Here is a 19,763-nt window from a genome sequence, read left to right as displayed (position 1 = left end):
ATAAAAGCAACAGAGAAAATATTATCACAAAATGATGCATGAATTCGTAGCGCGCGGATGTAAAAAAATAATTTTTTAAAAAATTCACCATAAATCGAAATATTGTTATAGACACTTGCAATTTGTTTCAAAATGAAGGAAAATGATTGAATATTACGATAAGAGTTTTAGCTTTCAAATGCAGTTTTCGACCATTTCGAACGAGTTAAAGTTGACCGAATGTCGAATTTTTTAAAAAAAAAAAAAAAAAAAATATATGCAAATATAAAAAAAAAATGAGAAATGCTACAACCTTCCAATATTTTTTGTTATATTGTGCATGTGTTTTTTCGCACAATTTCATATATAAAACAAAAAAAAACTCTAAAAAAAGCGTAATATGAAAAGGCTCAAATATTAGGAGAATGTGACCTACGCGTTCCGAGATTTTCGGCCGAGAATCGGCGCGCGGATGGAATAAAAATATTTTTTTCAAAAAATTCACCATAAATCGAGATATTGTTCTAGAGACTTGCAAATATGTTTTAAATTGAAGATAAAATGATTGAATATTACTAGACTGTAAGATTTTTATGTTATAAATAAATGCGTTTTTTGACCTTTTCGGTTGAGTCAAAGTTGACCGATCGTAGTTTTTTTCGTACTTATCGTACTTTATATGCAAATATTTCAAAAATGAGAAATGCTACAACCTTCCAATATTGTTTTTTGTTATATTGTGCATGTTTTTGCGCACATTTCCATATATAAACCTCTAAAAAAAGCGTAATATGAAAAGGCACAAATATTAGGAGAATGTGACCTACGCGGTTTCCGAGATTTTCGGCCGAGAATCGCGCGCGGACGGGGGGAAAAAAATAAAAATTTTTTATTTTTTTTCAAATTATTCACCATAAATCGAGATATTGTTCTAAAGAGACTTGCAAATTTGTTTTAAATGATTGAATAAAATGATTGAATATTACTAGACTGTAAGATTTTTATGTATAAAAATGCGTTTTTTGACCTTTTCGGTTGAGTCAAAGTTTGACCGATCGTAGTTTTTTTCGTACTTATCGTACTTTAATATGCAAATATTTCAAAATGAGAAATGCTACAACCTTCCATTTTTATTTTTTAGGTATATTGTGCATGTTTATGCGCACATTTCCATATATAAACCTTTAAAAAAAAGCGTTAATATGAAAAGGCTCAAATATTAGGAGAATGTGACCTACGCGTTTCCGAGATTTTCGGCCGAGAATCGTCGCGCGGAGGGGAAAAAAATATTTTTTTCAAAAATCACCATAAATCGAGATATTGTTTTAGAGACTTACAATATGTTTTAAAATGAAGATAAATGATTGAATATTACTAGACTGTAAGATTTTTATGTTATAAATGCGTTTTTTGACCTTTTCGTTTGAGTCAAACTTGACCGATCGTAGTTTTTTCGTACTTATCGTACTTTATATGCAAATATTTCAAAAATGATAAATGCTACAACCTTCCAATATTTTTTTGTTATATTGTGCATGTTTTTGCGCACATTTCCATATATAAACCTTTAAAAAAAGCGTAATATGAAAAGGCTCAAATATTAGGAGAATGTGACCTACGCTTTTCGGAGATTTTCGCCGAGAATCGGCGCGCGGAGGGGAAAAAATATTTTTTTCAAAAATTCACCATAATCGAGATATTGTTCTAGAGACTTGCAATTTGTTTTAAAATGAAGAATAAAATGATTTGAATATTACTAGACTGTAAATTTTTATGTTATAAATGCGTTTTTTTGACTTTTTCGGTTGAGTCAAAGTTGACCGATCGTAGTTTTTTTTCGTACTTATCGTACTTTATATGCAAATATTTCAAAAATGAGAAATGCTACAACCTTCCAATATTTTTTGTTATATTTTGCATGTTTTCGCGCATATTTCCATATATAAAAACTATAAATAAGCGTAATATGAAAAAGGCACAAATATTAGGAGAATGTGACCTACGCGTTTCGGAGATTTTCGGCCGAGAATCGGCGCGCGGAGGGAATAAAAATATTTTTTTCAAATATTCACCATAAATCGAGATATTGTTCTAGAGACTTGCAATTTGTTTTAAAGTGAAGGTAAATGATTGAATATTACTAGACTGTAAGTAAGTTTGCTTACCCAAAAAAAATATTTATAATATATATATATATATATATATATATATATATATATATATATATATATATATATATATATATATATATATACGTAAAAATATATATATACATTCTTCAATTCTGGTACCAATACATAAATAAAAGGAATGCAGGTGACACTTCTCTTTTCGCATACAATGAAAGGTCTTATTATTATTTTATCATGCACACATTCAGATATATAAAAAATTGTAATAATATAAAAAACTAAATATAAAATAAATGCAGAATACTCACTCGTAATCCTGACTCTTCGTTCTATTCTTGTTTTCTCCCCTCCTCCATTGAAGAGTCTTGCATTTTTTTCCACTCGACATGACGAGGTACAGGTGGAGGAGGGAGACGCGCGCCCCTTACTGCTATGGACCCGTCCCCCCCCCCCCCGCCCCGCGTGCTCCGCTGTCGGTTTAGGGGGCGCACTCCTAATACATGACCTTAGTGTGGTACTTTCGGTCACACTCCCTATCCTGCAAAGAGCAATTTTGCAGAGACGACAGAAGAACGGGTGTCTCTCCTTCTGCCATTCATATGGCACACCCGGCACCGTTTCTGCCTTCGCCCTTCTAAGGCTACTCCAGTATGTGTTCCCCTGGCTGCAGCCGACACGCAGGGTCCACTACCCGACGAGAAGCGGTGATGGACGGGGCCGGCAGCAAGAGGGGCGTCGTCAGCAGGGGCCTGGCAGGCGGGGCGAGCAGGGGCGGGCGCAGCAGGGGCGCGGGCAGCAGGGGCGGCGGCAGAAGGGGCGCGCAGACGGTCGTCAGCAGGGGCGTCGTCAGCAGGGGCGTCGTCAGCAAGGGGGGTCAGGCGGGCGTCGGTAGGAGGGGGGCGGCAGAGGCGGGCCGGCCCGGTCAGGTCGAGCGAAGTTGGCCCTCCTATGCCCTTTCTCTAGGGGCAGATCTGCAGCTCGGGGCAGGGGGTGCAGTTATGGAAGGCCACTCATCGGGATCGAAGTTGATGAGGCATTCCCGGCTACCTCTAGGAACTGTATGTGGGTCAACCTCGGAAGATTGTCACCGCGGTACCCACAGTACAGTATGTAGGCATTTTGGAGGGCCAACTGAAGGATGTATATGAGGAGCTTCTGTGTCCACCTTTCTGGTTCTCCTGGGCGAAGGGATAGTACTGGATGAGCTGATCAAGAGATCAACTCCTAACCATGTGCCTGTTGTAGTGCCCAATGACAGGAGGCCGCTCGGTACGAAACTCCTCAAACACAACTCGGCACTGTCGACGTGTCTTCTTCCGCTGTGCGATCTCTTCGTTGGATGGGTTTCATGACTCGTCGTAATCATGGGGACGAGTCGGACACCCTTCCAACAGATGACGAAGACAGCGCCCTTCCGCCGCCACTCTGTCTCTCCTCTTGCCAGGTGTTTGGCGGATGACTAGCGAACCTCTTGAGGACATTCGGGGCCCGGGCCCCACGCACCAACCGAAGGGTACCACTGACGTGAACACCTGCTTCATACAGTTCCTGGGCCAGGGATACCGAGTTATAATAATTATCCATAAACAGGTGATATCCCTGGTTACGGAAACGTCCCACAAGGTTGAATACAGTGTCACGCAGCATGGAGATAAGACCCGGTATACACTAAAAAGTCCACAACGTATCCAGTGTTGGCCTCGGTAATGAGAAAGAATTTCACACCATATTTCTTTGGCTTCTTGGGGTTATACACTTTTATACTAAGACGTCCTTTGTAAGGCATCATCCCCTCATCCAAAGACAGGTTCTTTCCAGGAATCACGAGATTACTACACCGCTCACGGATATAATTCCAACACTGTACGCACTAAAATGAGGCGATCACTGTTATTCCGGGTATGGCCCTTCGGTTGAAGGCGTTGAAGTACCTGTCCAACGCCAGAAAATTATTACGGGACATAACGCCAGGCACATTCGGCATACATAAAAAATAATTTTCTCCTCCAATATTGCCTGACGTCGACAGCAGGTGTCATACCAAAATAAATGTGGAGCCCCAAAAAATGCGCCATGTCAATGAGGTTGCAACCCCGCCAGTAATACGACAAGGTCGTCCTCAGCTCATACCGGCAGTACCGAGCGTAGTCCACCGTCTCGTGTACCAGGTATTCCAGCAATTCCCGCGTCAGGAAAAGCTGGATGCAACCCCAAAACAAGTCAGTGGTACTGGTACGGTCATCCAGGGGTTGCCGTGAAGGGGTGTCATGTTAGGAGGGGTGGGGTCCTCCGTCCACCCCTCGTCACTCTCCGACGACCGACCTTCACCTTGGCTGGCGCAACGAGCCGACCTTCTACGTGCCCGTGCGCGCGCGGGCACGATGCACACTACCCACCCCCGTTGGCCCATCACCCTCACTTAGGCCCTCATCTTTCTGTATCGTCCTCTGCGATAAAACTTGAGCCCGATCCCCACCCTCCCCCTCCTCCTCAGATTCCCCCTCGTAAGCACTGAACCCACTGAATTCGAGCTCACTTTCGGGATGTGAGCCTCGAACGGACATTGGGGGCAAATATTCATCCTCACTTTCATCGGGACTGATGTCCTCATCACTCGATGACCATACCGCCATCAAAATGAGGACTTGCGACATGTTCCTGATCAAGCTCCGAAAGATACTCGTCTATGTCCCTTGGTTGGAGGCCTCCCAAATGCCTACGAATGCCCCTAAGGACGCCCACATGCTTCCTAGGGGTAACCAAAGGCATACGATGTGTTCCTGAAACACTTTCAGCCACACGTGGCCGACAGAACGGCCTTGAGGCGCGGGGTCATGCTGGGTGCTTGGCCCCTCGCCAGCATCCAGTCCAAAACTCGCCTTACACGATCCCTTCCGACGGGTAAAACGCGCCTTTCACGGTTCACACGTCGTTGAGGACCATATCTATGAATGTCCTGTAGCATACAAATGCTCAAAGTCTCGCACAAGTCCAGAAAAACACGCTTTTCACGAAAGATCGCTCTCGGATGGTGCGCTACTGATGCTGGCTGGAGCGAGAAGAAGGGATATCGCGCATGCGCACCTGGGTCACGCTTCAAAACAAAACAAGGCCTTGATCCGTGAACTCCCAGCATCCCCCAAGGCGCGTGATTCAAAAGTTTTAGGCTGGTAGGCCTATAAGTATTTTTCCGCGAATTTATAAAAAAACTTTCGTATGTCGACGTAAAATACGTCCAGTCGGCACCCGACAGACAATTTATCTCGACGTAAAATACGTCCAGTCGGCGTTTAAGGGTTAACAACTGATAAAACAACACGAGAAGTTAAAAGCACATACGTTAGTTAAAAGTTCAGACAAAGTTAAAACAAAAAACTAAATAAATAAATTAGTAAAATACAAAAGTTAGAAAATATTTGAGGAACACTGGGGGTCGACCTACCATGGTAAGAGATAAATACAAACTAAAAGAATGTACACAGAAACATAGGCTTAAGAAAGATACATGGGGGTGGAGGTGGTCTGGTTGTTCAACTGCGGAACAGGTTGTTTAATAAAAAGGCTCTCCAGGATCAATAGTTCATTTGGGCTGGAGGTTTGACCCTGAAGATGCATTCTGCTGAATGCGAAACGCGTCGGAACAAAGTGTAAAATACTTCGCCATGTATGTATATATATATATATATATATATATATATATATATATATATATATATATATATTAGGGTCTGTTGCCTCGTATAATAAGGCGCCCTATGAGGTAATGTTAGACTTGCGATAATCTTACGCTAAGTCGGTTGGAATTGCACTTCCATATTCATTGGAGTGTCTTGGGGTTTGTAGATCACTTACGAAGTCGGTATTATCTTCTTTGGTTATGACGACGATGTGTTAAACTCATGATGATTCGGCAATGATGTGAGGTTCTTGTAGAAAACACGAAGTATAAAAAAATACATATATTCTTCTAAGATTACATGGTGAAGATCAGGTATGATTGTACAGGTCTTCTAATGACGATAGCTTGAATCGCTTCTGCCAACTGATGATGGCGGTAATTCTATCTGTTCTGTTCTACATGATAAAGCTTAGGTAAAGAGTACAGGTCTGCCAATGATGATGGCTAACTCTATTCTCTTCTCTTCTACATGATAAAGCTTAGGTAAAGAGATACAGGTCTGCCAATGATGATGGCTCACTCTATTCTGCCTACCATCTCGGTTACAAGTCATAAAGGAGCAAACAGTAGCTCGAACATATGAACATACATACAAAATGAGACACACTACAGATCACGTAGGCCGTTTGAATTATAGGTCGCGGTAGTTGTCTCAAGCAGGGAGCTTGGACTAATGTTTCAAAACAAATGAATGAACTACAGGTGACGGCATGTTATCTTAGCCTACTTTTATTGTATACGTCATCTTTAGCGTCTCTAGTCTGATCACATTCCTGCAAGCAATCTGGTTGACCTCTTTAGTTTTAGTCTTTTATATATATGGACTAACATTCCATATTTTTATTATGTAAACACTTACTATATATATATATATATATATATATATATATATATATATATATATATTATATATATATATATATATATATATATATATATATATTATTATATATATATTAATATATTATATATATATTTTTATATATATATATATATATATATATATCTATATATATATATATTGTAATATCATCTTAAATTATTTCTTTGGGTTTCTCTTAACGTAAGTTATTTTTTTTTTTTAATTTTTTTTTTTTGTCTTTCAAGTCTCGAGAAACTGCTTGTTGATTCTTTTCGCTCCCCTCAAGGGTTTTGTTTTTGTTGTTATAGTTTTATTTATCCGCTCGTTTCCCTCTTTTCATGTTTCAACGAGTGGAGGATCGTCTTCGGTAATTGCCTCTTTCGCCTGATGGTTTTACGCTGTCAAACGTACTTAATGTGGGAGAGGTTTTCATCATGGAAGGTGAATCGTTACGGTTCCCCGAAGGGAGGTTCAGCATCACCCACTTATACCGCACTCTTCGTCATTTTTTCTGCAACATTGCCTTCTGGCCACGGACTGGATTTTGAGACGCTCGCTTTCACTTTTTATAAAACGCCAGGCTGCTGTTGGTGGTGAGGGTTTGTCCCGTGCCCTCTTGTGCGAGTCGACGACGACGACGAGTGCACTGCTGTATCCTCCGGGAATCGTCAGGAGGCCTTCTGAGGCCGAGGAAAGGGTGAGCATCCCCTTTTGTCCTTATATACTTTCCCCTTTTTTACGTGAGTGGACTCATAAATGTTTTTGAGTGTTGCTGCCAAGCATCAAGTGGAGGCCCCCGCGAGAGCCTTGTATACAGATTTCTTCGACTGAAGCAGTTTCAGAGAGATTTTGATATGATTTGATGAACAATTAATTACGTATCGATTTGATGAACTAAGGTGTATCCTGATTATTTTTTTTTGTTGTTGTAAATTATTAGTTAAGGAAAATTCAGTTATTAGTATTAAGTTTCTTGGCTTTTTCTCCACCTATCGTGTACACGTGAGTGAGTGTTGATTTCGTTCTTCTACTGTGACATTTCTCTCTTACTCTGCGGTATAATAGTTAGGTACATACTAGTAATTATTACTAATAATATATAAAAGTAACAAGACTTGCCTCAGGGATAATTTCTGCAGAAGAGATCCAGAGATAATTTCTGCAGAAGAGATCCAGAGAGCCAAAACTTTGCTCTTATATCAGGAAAATGGTGTAACTATTGCAATGTTAATTCATAAAACTTAATGTCTTCTGGATAATCCAAGCTGATGTAAGCTGAGGTGAACTGGGTTCATATAAACTGAATTGAGCCTATGGTTGAAGATTTTCAGACTAGAAGATTTAAAAAATAAATAAATAAATTAAATAAAATCATCTTCATCAGACCAGCAATCTGTTAAAAGATAAAAAAAAAAAACTTTAAACCCCATCATCCTAAGTCTAAAATCAGCAAATTGATTTAAATATCAAACCACAATCATATCAAGCATATACTGAAAACAACTAATTTTAAAGTAAAAATATAAATGCTGGACAGAAACAGCACTTCGGCTTATTCTCAGCACATTTTTGGCCAGATTAGAAGTTTTCACAACAAAAATGTAATTTTTGTAACAAAATGAAATTTTGTTTACAGCTGTATGACTGTTCGGTAAGACACTGCAATAAAAACCTAATTTAATCTTTCTCACGCTATTATTAAATCAATCCAGTATTGCAAAATCCCCAAGTGTTTTAATACCATTAGTTCTACTTAATATTACTCTGTACAGGCGAATGAAACAATATGACGAAATAAAACAAATTAAAACATACGCAGGAAAACTAAACTTATTTCTATCTCATCTCAACAATGAACCACAGTTTGGGTAGGTATTGTCCCGATACAGTTGCGTACTATGTCATGACGTAGAATACAGAACAAACTGAGGCGGGGGGGGGGGGGGGGGGGGGGGGGGGGGGGGGGGGGGGGGGGGGGGGGGGTGGGGGGGGGTGGGGGGGGGGGGTGGGGGGGGGGGGGGGGGGGGGGGGGGGGGGGTGGGGGGGGGGGGGGGGGGGGGGGGGGGGGGGGGGGTGGGGGGGGGGGGGGGGGGGGGGGGGGGGGGGGGGGGGGGGGGGGGGGGGGGGGGGGGGGGGGGGGGGGGGGGGGGGGGTGGGGGGGGGGGGGGGGGGGGGGGGGGGGGGGGGGGGCTGGTTAGTATTACTACGTCTTGTAGCTGGTCCCCATATTTGAAAAGATCTTATTCAAAAGGGTCCAGTTTGTGAACCAGCTCCACCACATAAAGCTTGTGTGACGCACAGTACATAAAAGATATTGAACATTGCAATTACTTTTTTGCATAATGTTCCGAAAATTAAATCAATTTAATATCCTACGTCAATATTGTAATAAATTACAACATTACACTTCAAAGGAAAACAAAATATCAGCATCAAACAAATAATACAATAACTGGCTGATCTATATAACTCGAGATACGATCTACAACACGATGGCCAATCCCTCGTCAATGTTTATAACCGGAATTTCTCGTCCTTTTATGAAATGGCTAGGAACACGAAAACTGTCCATTAGTTGCGTCATCTACGATCACGATGTCAACACGGCACAGAATGACTGCTCTATCTCGGTGGTCTTGGCTTGACTTCATTTCTGGCTCGGCAGTCACTCATCGTTTCACTACCGAGGAGTGAGGTGATCGGCTCCGTGGTGTCGACGCCTGTTGCGCTTTGGTAACATTGGCTCGGAAGCCAGATTAAATTGAAGGGAGACGGCCATGTAGTGTAGAAAAGTGAGTAATTCTTTAGAGGGCTTTGCAGACTACGTAGTCTGGCTTCGGTTTACATCCACACATAGAAAATGTAACAAGCACAACCTTTGGATATACACATACATATCACATAACCGTGATTCATATTAACGCATTAAGCAACAATGTCCTTTAATGCCTAATTCGCTCTACCTCGGAATTAATGTATTTTTCATAAATTGTAAGCGATGGGGAATTTTTAAGTGATAAGAAATTCGTTGGTGTGTGTCACAATGACAATTTAAATCCGTGGTCCAGTATAGTACGTAGTCCTTGGTGATGAAAACCAACTTTTACGTCGTTCATTATCATGAATGACAAAGGGAGTCTCATCACAGAGTACCAGAGCTGTGTAGGAACTAGGAAGGGCCCTTGAGAAATATTAAATGATTCTTCTTCCAAAAGATTAAAACTGGATCTGAGGTCGTTTGCTTTTCACGATCAATCCGAGATGAAAAATTTCACACAACATAAAACACGAAAGAAAAATATTTTCTCTTGTGATTTTGCATTCTACGAATGTTTCAAACAACTTGAAAGATTTTTGGGTTGGAGGGAAAGTCCTAGGCAATGCACGGGAACGTAGCCTACATTATTAGAATCATATTTCAGAGAAATATTTATAAATATACATGAGCAATTAATAATTACACACATACATTTTATAATACATATATATATAGTTTAATTATATGTTAGAATCTTACTTCAGAGACCAATTTATTATACATGTACTACTTGAACAACTTGTGAAAATTACAAGAGAATTATAAAATACATGTGTACTATATATTGTGTGTTTTTGTCTGCCTCCCCACTGTGCAAACTGGGGGCATACAAATTAGCGGCAAAAACTCAGACACGAACACTTTGTAATCTGCGCAATAGTTCTGATAAATACATATAGACATCAACACACACATATATGTGTATATATGCATGCATGTATATCAGAACTACGGTCCCGTTTTGTACACACGTCTGCGCTTAAACAACACACATGTAGCTACAGCTTGTGTCCATGTTCACACAATATATGTATCCAACTTACCCGATGTGTGTACACATTTTTCCAACATTCTTGTGTCAACAGTGTCATATACATGTAAATACATCTCCTATGTCGATCAAACGCTTTCTACTCGGACGCCATTTTATATAAATCAATCAAGATGTCGTTATTGGAATATACGTCATCTCCGAAACAGGCGCCCCCCCCTCCCCGGGTTCGTTGAAATTTATGACAAAATGGACATTATATTCTAAAATGAATGGGTTATTCCCACTCCCTGATTAATTCAATGACGGTCGAAACTGCGATCAGTCAACAGGTTTTTGCTTGATGTTCCTGAAGTTATATTATATAAATATACTTTGTATCAAGGCCAAAAGAAAAAAAATTCCTTGCCAAAGTAATACAGGATGATATAATAACTGTTATCCAAGCTTGAACTAACGAAATTTAATACGGGGTAATCTTGGGTCCATGGCGACCTCTCTCATCCCTGAAGAATTCAGAACACAAACTATAACCCCTCCAAGAGATTGGCAAGTCGTTCACGAATCAACTATCGTCAAATAAATGAGAGATCTCCGTTCCAAGTTCTCTAATAGCACTCTCTCCGTCATGATGACGCAATCTTTTCGCCTTGGTATGGAAGCAGAACATCTTTTAAATTTAATAGGAAAGTCCTTGGCTCAAGGTCATCCCTCGCAGAGAGATTATCGAGGTCTGCAATATAGCCTAGTGGATAGTCATTAAAATAAATATAGCAATCTTAAATGATAATCGAATATAACCCAGCCCAACAATTTTACCCTAATTTGCCACTGTAACAACATATACGAATCCGTTCTGTAATGGAAATAAAGCAGAACTGGTACTTGCAAAAGTTAAGATGAACATTTAGATCAGTAACAGTCAAATTTTATTGAATTACTCTCTGGCCCTGACTACGTAACTAATGATTTGTTTACAGGAAAACTATTTTATGCTGAAATACAACAGTTAATCGACAGACAGGGAGGGGTGGAAAGAACTAGATCAGGAATGATATACGCAATCAGCTGCTGGAGTTATCAAAATAACTCTTCCAGGAGAGGACATTAGCACTACGGCTAGTTTACCATATAGAAATAATCTACCTACAGAAATAATAAGTTTCGTAGCAAGCTCTAACTGACCCAGGGTACGCATTAACAGTGCAATATGAAAAAGAAAACAGGCTAAGCTCTACCCAGAGAGTTCCCTAAGGCTACCAGCTGCTGCTGTAACTTGGTCGACTTACCAAATACAAAATATGAAACTTGATAATAAAGTATCTTCCTCAAAAAAGGTTTAACAACCAAGATTATATCTTAGACATCCCAACCCTGATGAAGCTTTCCCTTACTATTATATGTAGTTGTTAGGATTAAGAACCTTTGGGTTACCTTTTTCCTTTCTGTATAGATATTTTGTGTGAACGATCAGCACGGGAAAAAGGCACTTTCCGACTTGCCAGTATGCAAAGAATGGAGTTTCACACTCCTGACGAGAAATAAATAAAATAATGTAAGGTGGGATGCCTACAATCCCAAACTATCTGCTTCCATTTCCCAAACTTAACGGAGGGCAGCAAGTAGGTACTAAGTCCTAAGAAGTTGTTCTCTTAAAGTCAAATGTTCACGGAGTTACAAATGCATGTTGCCAGTGATGCTATAGCCCAGATTTAACTTTTTTATATATATACCTTTTTCTATTCAGCCAGCACAGGTAAACATGAAAAGGTTAGGTTAAAATTATACCAAGAAAATAAGCAAGTAGACTTCCAAAGCTTGGATAAAAATTTTAAAAATTACTTAGCCATATTATTCCCTGGATTATTAACTGCCTCAGTAAAGAATATGAACAAATTTTCCTCTTGAGCTCAGTGGGGCAATAGTGGCCACAAAAACGAGAATGATAGCAGGATCTCATACGAAAGAAGGAAACTAGACTAAACTAAAAATAAAAAGGCATCTCAGCAAAATGAAAAACCTTTCAGAGGCAGGTTTAGCATTTTGAATAATGTAACCTGTCCATATACATTTCAAGTAACACAAGAGCCCAATATATTGAGAGTGAAATTTCCAACAAGTTTTGACAAATTTACCTCTTCCCAAGACATAATTATGCACAGTAAATGTGGTGGCGAGGGGTAAATGAAGATGAAAATAGTTCTCCCTAATAAAATGTATGATACAACCTTATGGCCTGTTCACACTATCATATTCCTGGGTTTCCAATTACGTATACAAATAATTGTACATATCTCTCCAAGTTTCAAGATATGCACTCTACATATGCTAAAACTTGCACATACATGTCCAATATTTGTGTAAGTAGGTTACGTGCAAATATAAGAATAAATATTTAAACCAATTATTTTTTTACCAGTTTTCTCCAAACAAGAACTTTCAAAAAGATCCAGTATCTGTTCTTATGTTTACACTGTGCCATACATAATCTACTGAAGCAATAATGAGAAAATTTTTATACTAAGAAGGATTTGGAGTTGAAAATATAATTTCCCTGTGATTTAGTGTTTTTTTTTAATTTCTCATGCTTAATTTGGTAGTAAGTTAGAAGTCTTGATGATACAGAACCAACTTTCCCATAGTATACCTTACAAGCACGGGGGGTAACAGCAGGTAGAGAGGTTTTATGATATGGGAAAATTCAAAGTACCTAAGTGAATTATATATAGGCTAGACTAAACTAGAGCAACAGGGCCTTGCCTGGCCAAGGGGTCCTGGACTTCACCTTGGCTTAACGTAACCTAATTATGCCATTTGGTTCCTGCTTGCCTAGTGCATGGCATTACTTTTGAAAATGTTCAATGAACCTTATAGTCAATTAGAACTTGCAAAATTATCATAGAGGTGTTAGAATACTCCCTGTATTTTGTTAATTTTAAGTTATCCCCCACCCCACAAAAAAAAGGCATTTTCCCACAATGGTCCCAATAACTAGGATATAAGGGGTCCAGTATCCTTAACTCTGAATTACTACCAAACGAACATGAGAATTTTCAAAAACACACTAATTAAATTCACTTGAAATTTTGCAATGTAGCCAAAATAATCAAGAGGAACATCAGTACCAAAGGAGCATTGGCAAATAATTTATGAAATCCAAAACCCCATTTGGTTGGTGAAACGCTGGGTAAAAAAAAAAAAAAAAAAAAAAAAAAAAAAAAAAAAAAAAAAAAAGGGAAAAAAAAAAAAAAAAAAAAAAAAAAAAAAAAAAAAAAAAAAGTTATTCAAAGTAGGTACTCTAGCCATTCTCACCAACAATTCACTAGGCTAAAAAAAAAAAAATCTTATTGGGAGCTCCTAATACACGTGTCAAAACAAAGAATTTAGAAAACGTCCGAGAGGGAGTATAATCCCTGGTAAATATCTCGGTAACAGTAAATATTGTTATTCACTGGTAAATTACCCAGTAAGAGTATACCACATTAAGCAGATTAAGGAGGATTAAAAACAGCAAAAAAACCCAAGATTGTGAGTCAGAACAAAAGTAAATACAAAATAAAATAAAAACTGCACTTTCTTGATCTCACAAATGGCCACATCATTTCTACAATTACAAATAACGTCCACAAGTCTAACAGCAGACTGCAATTCTGCCCTTTACCTAGTTTGTTAAAGGTATTGAGAAAAAAAATCAAAAGTTTCAGGTAAATGTCAAGGAAGACATAGGTAGGCCTATTTTTCAAAGGCTGCTTAATGTAAGGTTTGTGAGTGTGTTGAGGCTCTTCACACAGGCCTAATACACTCATTCAACCAAAGACCACCAGGCCCTGTGGTCAATTCGGCCATAAGTCAATTAGGCCGCAACATCTAAACACATAGATATGTTTATGGTATTTACCATCATTACTTTATGTTTTATGTACATTCCCAAGGGGCTGGTATCAGTAGCTAAGCATGGCGCCCATTTTGCAAGTAAACTGGAAGTTGCCCAACCTAAAAGGATGCTTATGTTCGAAACGGACAGGAAACATGAACTTCCCATAAACCAGAGTAACATAAGGAAGTTTCAATTTACTACATAAAGTTAGGATATGGTGTCGTAGATGAGGCTATGGGGAAGAAAATCCTCTGGAAAGGATGACATACTACTGCCAAAGGCGAGGTCAGGTTAGGATTCACGGTCAGGAGACCGAGTGCCAAGACAAGTTAGGCCTAGTTATTACCTAATCTAAGTTTAGAGGTACAGTAAGTTCCAGAACTGAAGCGACAAATTTCAGAGAATTTCGTTCGAAATTCACTAACTGGCAACTACAACTCGTAGCTGAAAAATATTTTATTTTCTACAGTGAAAGCTCTATCAAGCAAAATAAAGCAACCATCTGATGCACAAATATCAAATCTTATGATATTTTTTGTTATAACAATCAAATAAGAAAAAAAAATTACTGTAATAGTAATTATTTTAAAGTATAGTAATTATTTCAAACTATAGAAACGAAACAATTTGAAATTCTCGTTCAACACAGGATTACCAACATTACCAATGTATATTTCGAGCAATGTGGAAACAAATATTTAATATTATAGTGTATCATCAATTATTTTAGCGAAGATGCATAAAACCATGCAAAGTATAATTAAAATATGAAGGGAAAATCTCCGCGACATTAAACATAATCAACCATGAATGCACTACATACAATAGAGAAGTTGGGTGTGGTTGATAGTTCTGATTCTAGCTTCTAGGACCGAGCATAAAACACCATCTTCGAGAAAGGCTCTAACTGCTGCGGCTACCTTCAGGTGACTGGACTAGGCCTAGTTTTCCGGGCATTGCAAGGCTTACAATGCAGGGCCACTGTCTGTTATTTAAGCAAAGATAGAACCTTCAGGACCGATACCAGGACCTGTCCTTGCACTGGGAAACAGACTCGCTATACAAAAAAATAAGAAAGACGGTCGCAAGCAACCAGAACACCCGTTCAATATCACCACCTGGTTAAGTAGGGAGACGACAGACCCAACCACCCCTCCCCCACTCTACCTCTACCTCTACCCACAATACTAACTCCACCTTTTTCACTTCAACCTTTTACCTCAACTCTTCGAATCATATTCCAACCGTGAAATTTAAGACTGAATTTGCGTAAGTGGGCGTATCATAAGAGTGTGATATCACCCAAATTCATATTTCCACGGACAACCAGTAATCCAGTTCAAATCCAGTCAAGCATTATTGTATAACAGAAATTTATGAGTTTTTTGGGGATATATATATATATATATATATATATATATATATATATATATATATATATATATATTATATTATATAAAGAAGCACCCGAGCATGACAATAGGCCTAGTGCTTGATTCTTAAAACAGAACTCTGGTTATTCCTGACTAGATAAAAAGGACCTGAGGGAGAGAGAGAGAGAGAGAGAGAGAGAGAACGAGAGAGAGAGAGAGAGAGAGCAAGGAGCGAGATACTCGAATTAAAATAGTGCTCGCCAAGCATATTCACACTCCGGATCGTATGGACAAGATAGTCTCACTCATGCACTGAAAAAAAAAAAGGTGGAAACCTACGAAAATACTTATTTGGTGCGACCCTGAACGCAATTCCACGTGCAAAAGTGTGCACAATTGAGAAATTCGATGAAATTATTAACTAACAAGCTGGGAAATATATTTCCTTGATTCTTGACATAGGCGTAACCATGTAACCAGTGCTAAACGCGCATATAACTTGGATTTCGTCTTATTTATATTTCATTTAATCAGATGCTAAACTTCTCTGTGCTTTATCAAAAGAAAACATAATAACTTTCGATATAACGCTATAAAAGTAGAAAGTTAATTTACAAATATAAGGCCAATGCTTATGCACTCGGTTCCTGCTGCACTCGATGGTGAACACTTCATATCACACTTTGAGACCCGCAGATGTTTCTTCGGGGAATTTTTTTTTTTCCTTTAATAAACAATTATTGAACTAACATTGATCATTCACTGGGGAAATACTTTGTGCGCTTATACAGTTAATCACTGATACGTATTATCAGATAGATAGGATGACAATAATTGGAATAAAATATACTAACTGGCAACCCCATGAGTTTCTAAAGAAGTACGATCAATTCTGAGATTTGTCGCTTCACTTCTGGAACTTACTGTACAATTACTTTACCAAACTTTATCGAGGTAAGGTGCTAGGACTAATTTTGCATTAATACAGAGGTACTTCATACTGTTGGTCATTAAGCTACCTAAAGTTTTATCTACACGCACAGCCATAAGTACCTTATAGCTAGGCTATACTACAATAGGCCTATGGGTATGGTGGGTTTCTCCCTCTGCCAGTCTTAATAAATAGGCATAGGCTAATTCACCTTTGTATAATGGTTATTTGCTTTTCCCATTCCCAAAAACTTTTCTAGGCTAGCTTAGTTGTTTTAAGTATATATTTAGTAGTGCAACAAGGATGACGAAGGAGCATAAACCACATAGGCCTATAGGCTACCTTCATTAGGTAGGTATTTATGGTGTTAGTTCAGGTTACATTTACCTTATGTTCTGGTTCCGGCATAGTCCTTACTAAATTCTACTTCAGTTGGCAGTAAAATCACAAGCACAAAGAAATGGCCGTACTGCTGCCAATTGTCTTAGATGACGATAGTCAATAATGGACCGTGAGAGTCCGACTGTACGAAGTTAGTCTGACAACGTCACAGGTAACAGTTCGCGGCCATATTGTTCTGGAATAAACTTTTTCGTGTCCTCGTTAGTTTTCTATTTTCTTTTACTTTCTTTTTTTTATTAACCCCTCTTTTATCTGACACTAATTTTAATTTTTTATTTAATACTTCTTTTGCATATAATTTTTAAAATAAGATAACTCTTATTTTTCTAGTTTTTCGTGTTCAATTTTTTTTAACTCCACTTTGACCTGACACAGATTTCATTTTGATATTGATTTCAGTGCATCTTTACTTATGATACGTCTGTATAATAAAGTAACTCTTAAAGTATTCAAGTTGTGGCTGATATTCATATTTAATATTTATTATTAAAATCGTATTTTACTTGAAAAATAGTCAAATGAAGTGTAGTTTGGTTTCTGTTAAAAATAAGTAAACCTACGAATGTTTTGTCAAAAGGACTAAAATAAAAAGTAAAATTTATTTTTTAACACTTAAAACTTGAGAAGCTTAATTATTAACAAAATTGGAAAACTAGTTCTGCATTTACGTATACCACCTATCTAATATTTAAAATGGGGGAACAGCGAACTCTGTTTCAGTAAGTTGTCAAAAATGAGAGAACCTTAGAAACTTCTTTGTTGTGTAATCGCAGTTTTTGCTAAAATTAAAGTGGTGTTTTAATAATTATAACATTCGTGTAATTCGGTTCTTAGACTGGAATTTTTAGGAAAAATTGTTGTAATAAGAAGAAACGTTACCTGTCAGTGTTCAACTGTCATTCTCACTTGCCTAACCAAAACAAAAAGTGTTCTTGAAGAGTATCCAATTCATGTTGCTGAGTTTCGTTTCCTGTGCAAATATCCTGGTATTGCCTATCAAACTGTATGAAACACTTAAAGTAGTTATGGAATGTTGTTACATGACAATTCATTGTACAGACAGTACAAGATACAGGAGGCTTTCACAAAAACAGTCCTGTGGATTCATTGGTGGAATGTTACAGGAAGGTAGGCAAAACAATATTATTACTATTTATTAGGTAACGGTATTACTATATTTAATGTCGCACTTGGACATATTATTTTAATATAAGCATGCACGCCATCATTACTTGGAATGGATGCAGGCTTAGTCGGACCTTAACTGATTCGGACCTTAATCTTGGCTGATTCGGACCCATACTATAATAATTTTATATTATAGCAATGGGTATTTCTATATAAGCATTTTTCATCGTTCGTCCCCGCGAATACGAAAGCCACCAGGAATTGGGGCATCAAATGTATTTCGCCGTGTTTAGTACGAGCCCCTGGGGGTTAATTTCAGACGTCCGAATAAATTTTACTTAAAATTCTTGTTCAGGATGTAAAACTGCATAGAAAAATCGGCCAATCATATGAAGATCCGAATAAGCCTGGATAAAGGTCCGAATGAGCCAGTACATTATGGTCCGAATCAGCCAAGGTCCGAATAAGCCAGTTCCCCTTGGAATTACCTTAATGGTGAACGTTTCTAAGTTTCATTAAGGTAGCAAATTACCCAGCAGTTTTAGAAATATTGAACAACCTCCTCCAGGAAGTTATTCAAGTGAAATACTTGGGCAAATTTAAGGGGGCCCTGCCTAACCTAACCAAGGAGGCTGGATATACTAAAGGTATCTATACCTAGTCTTGGGGTAGGGGACCAACCACACCAAACCTAACCTGACTTAGGCCAGCGGGTCCTTACAAAGCATAATGCATAGTGTTATTGTGAAAACATTTGATAAACGTACTTTAATCTGGATCAGAACTATCTTGGGGATTAATATATAAGTAAAGATTCTCATATCTTAAGAGTGAAAATCGAACTCTAGCTTAAAAGAAAAGGGTAGAGTTAACATTAATCGACCATGGTTCTTCATACCTGTAATTAATAACAATAACCAGAAAGATAATGTCACAGATCAATCACCAGTAATGTAATGTCTGGATGATGAATTAAATTCAGTGTTTGGGGACATATATTTTGTATTACACGAGGGATTTGGTAGTGCTGTCATGTGGCATATATGGTTACTCTTTTTGTGTATGTGTATGTGTGTGTGTGCGCGTGCGCTTGAGAGAAATAGAGTACGGGAAATAAGGTTTTATCGTGGCTAGATAGGTATTATGTATAGTTTTAATTTCTAATATGTTGAGTGAATTTGAATATCTCTCTCTCTCTCTCTCTCTCTCTCTCTCTCTCTCTCTCTCTCTCTCTCTCTCTCTCTCTCTCTCTCTCTCTCTCTCTCTCTGAGCCAATTAGTGATAAGATAACTGGTATCAGATTCATGCCGTAATTAGTCCAAGAACCGAAAAGAAGAAATGTCTTTCTCGAGTTTCCAGTAAATCTCATATACTATCTCATGTCAGCCGACATGGTTTTAAAGCACGCTCATCCTAGAATGATGCACACACACCAGGAAATACGTGTCTGTTTGCCATATTTAATGGCCTCTTGACGTGACAATATAGACTATTTTTCATGGCCTTTTGATTCTTCAGTAGTGTTCGTAGTTTTCCTTCGCCATGCACTAGGATTTCGGTAGACATACTCCGTATAAAACGGAAAATCCAA

At 38.5% G+C, this 19,763-nt stretch overlaps 1 protein-coding gene and 1 long non-coding RNA gene across 3 annotated transcripts in view; one reads left to right on the top strand and one right to left on the bottom strand.

Annotated features, from left to right (window-relative positions):
* Positions 1-17,209, bottom strand: part of LOC135207994 (uncharacterized) — a 61,249-nt gene extending 44,040 nt beyond the window's left edge. Inside the window, exon 1 of the long non-coding RNA XR_010313097.1 lies at positions 17,030-17,209. This is a non-coding gene — a long non-coding RNA (uncharacterized LOC135207994). The remainder of the gene's footprint in view (positions 1-17,029) is intronic.
* LOC135207993 (transient receptor potential cation channel subfamily A member 1-like) overlaps positions 9,317-19,763 on the top strand; it is a 73,087-nt gene continuing 62,640 nt past the window's right edge. Inside the window, exon 1 of one of the 2 annotated variants that reach the window (XM_064240080.1) lies at positions 9,317-9,444. The gene's annotated coding sequence lies outside the window, so the exon portion shown is untranslated. Of the gene's footprint in view, positions 9,445-17,812; positions 18,173-19,763 lie in introns of those variants that run through there. The other variant, XM_064240079.1, reaches the window with a different exon arrangement.

Source organism: Macrobrachium nipponense, chromosome 34, assembly GCF_015104395.2.
Source record: "Macrobrachium nipponense isolate FS-2020 chromosome 34, ASM1510439v2, whole genome shotgun sequence".
NCBI lineage: Eukaryota > Metazoa > Arthropoda > Malacostraca > Decapoda > Palaemonidae > Macrobrachium > Macrobrachium nipponense.
Note: the sequence above shows the minus strand (reverse complement) of the source record. Positions and strands in the feature narration are given on the sequence as shown.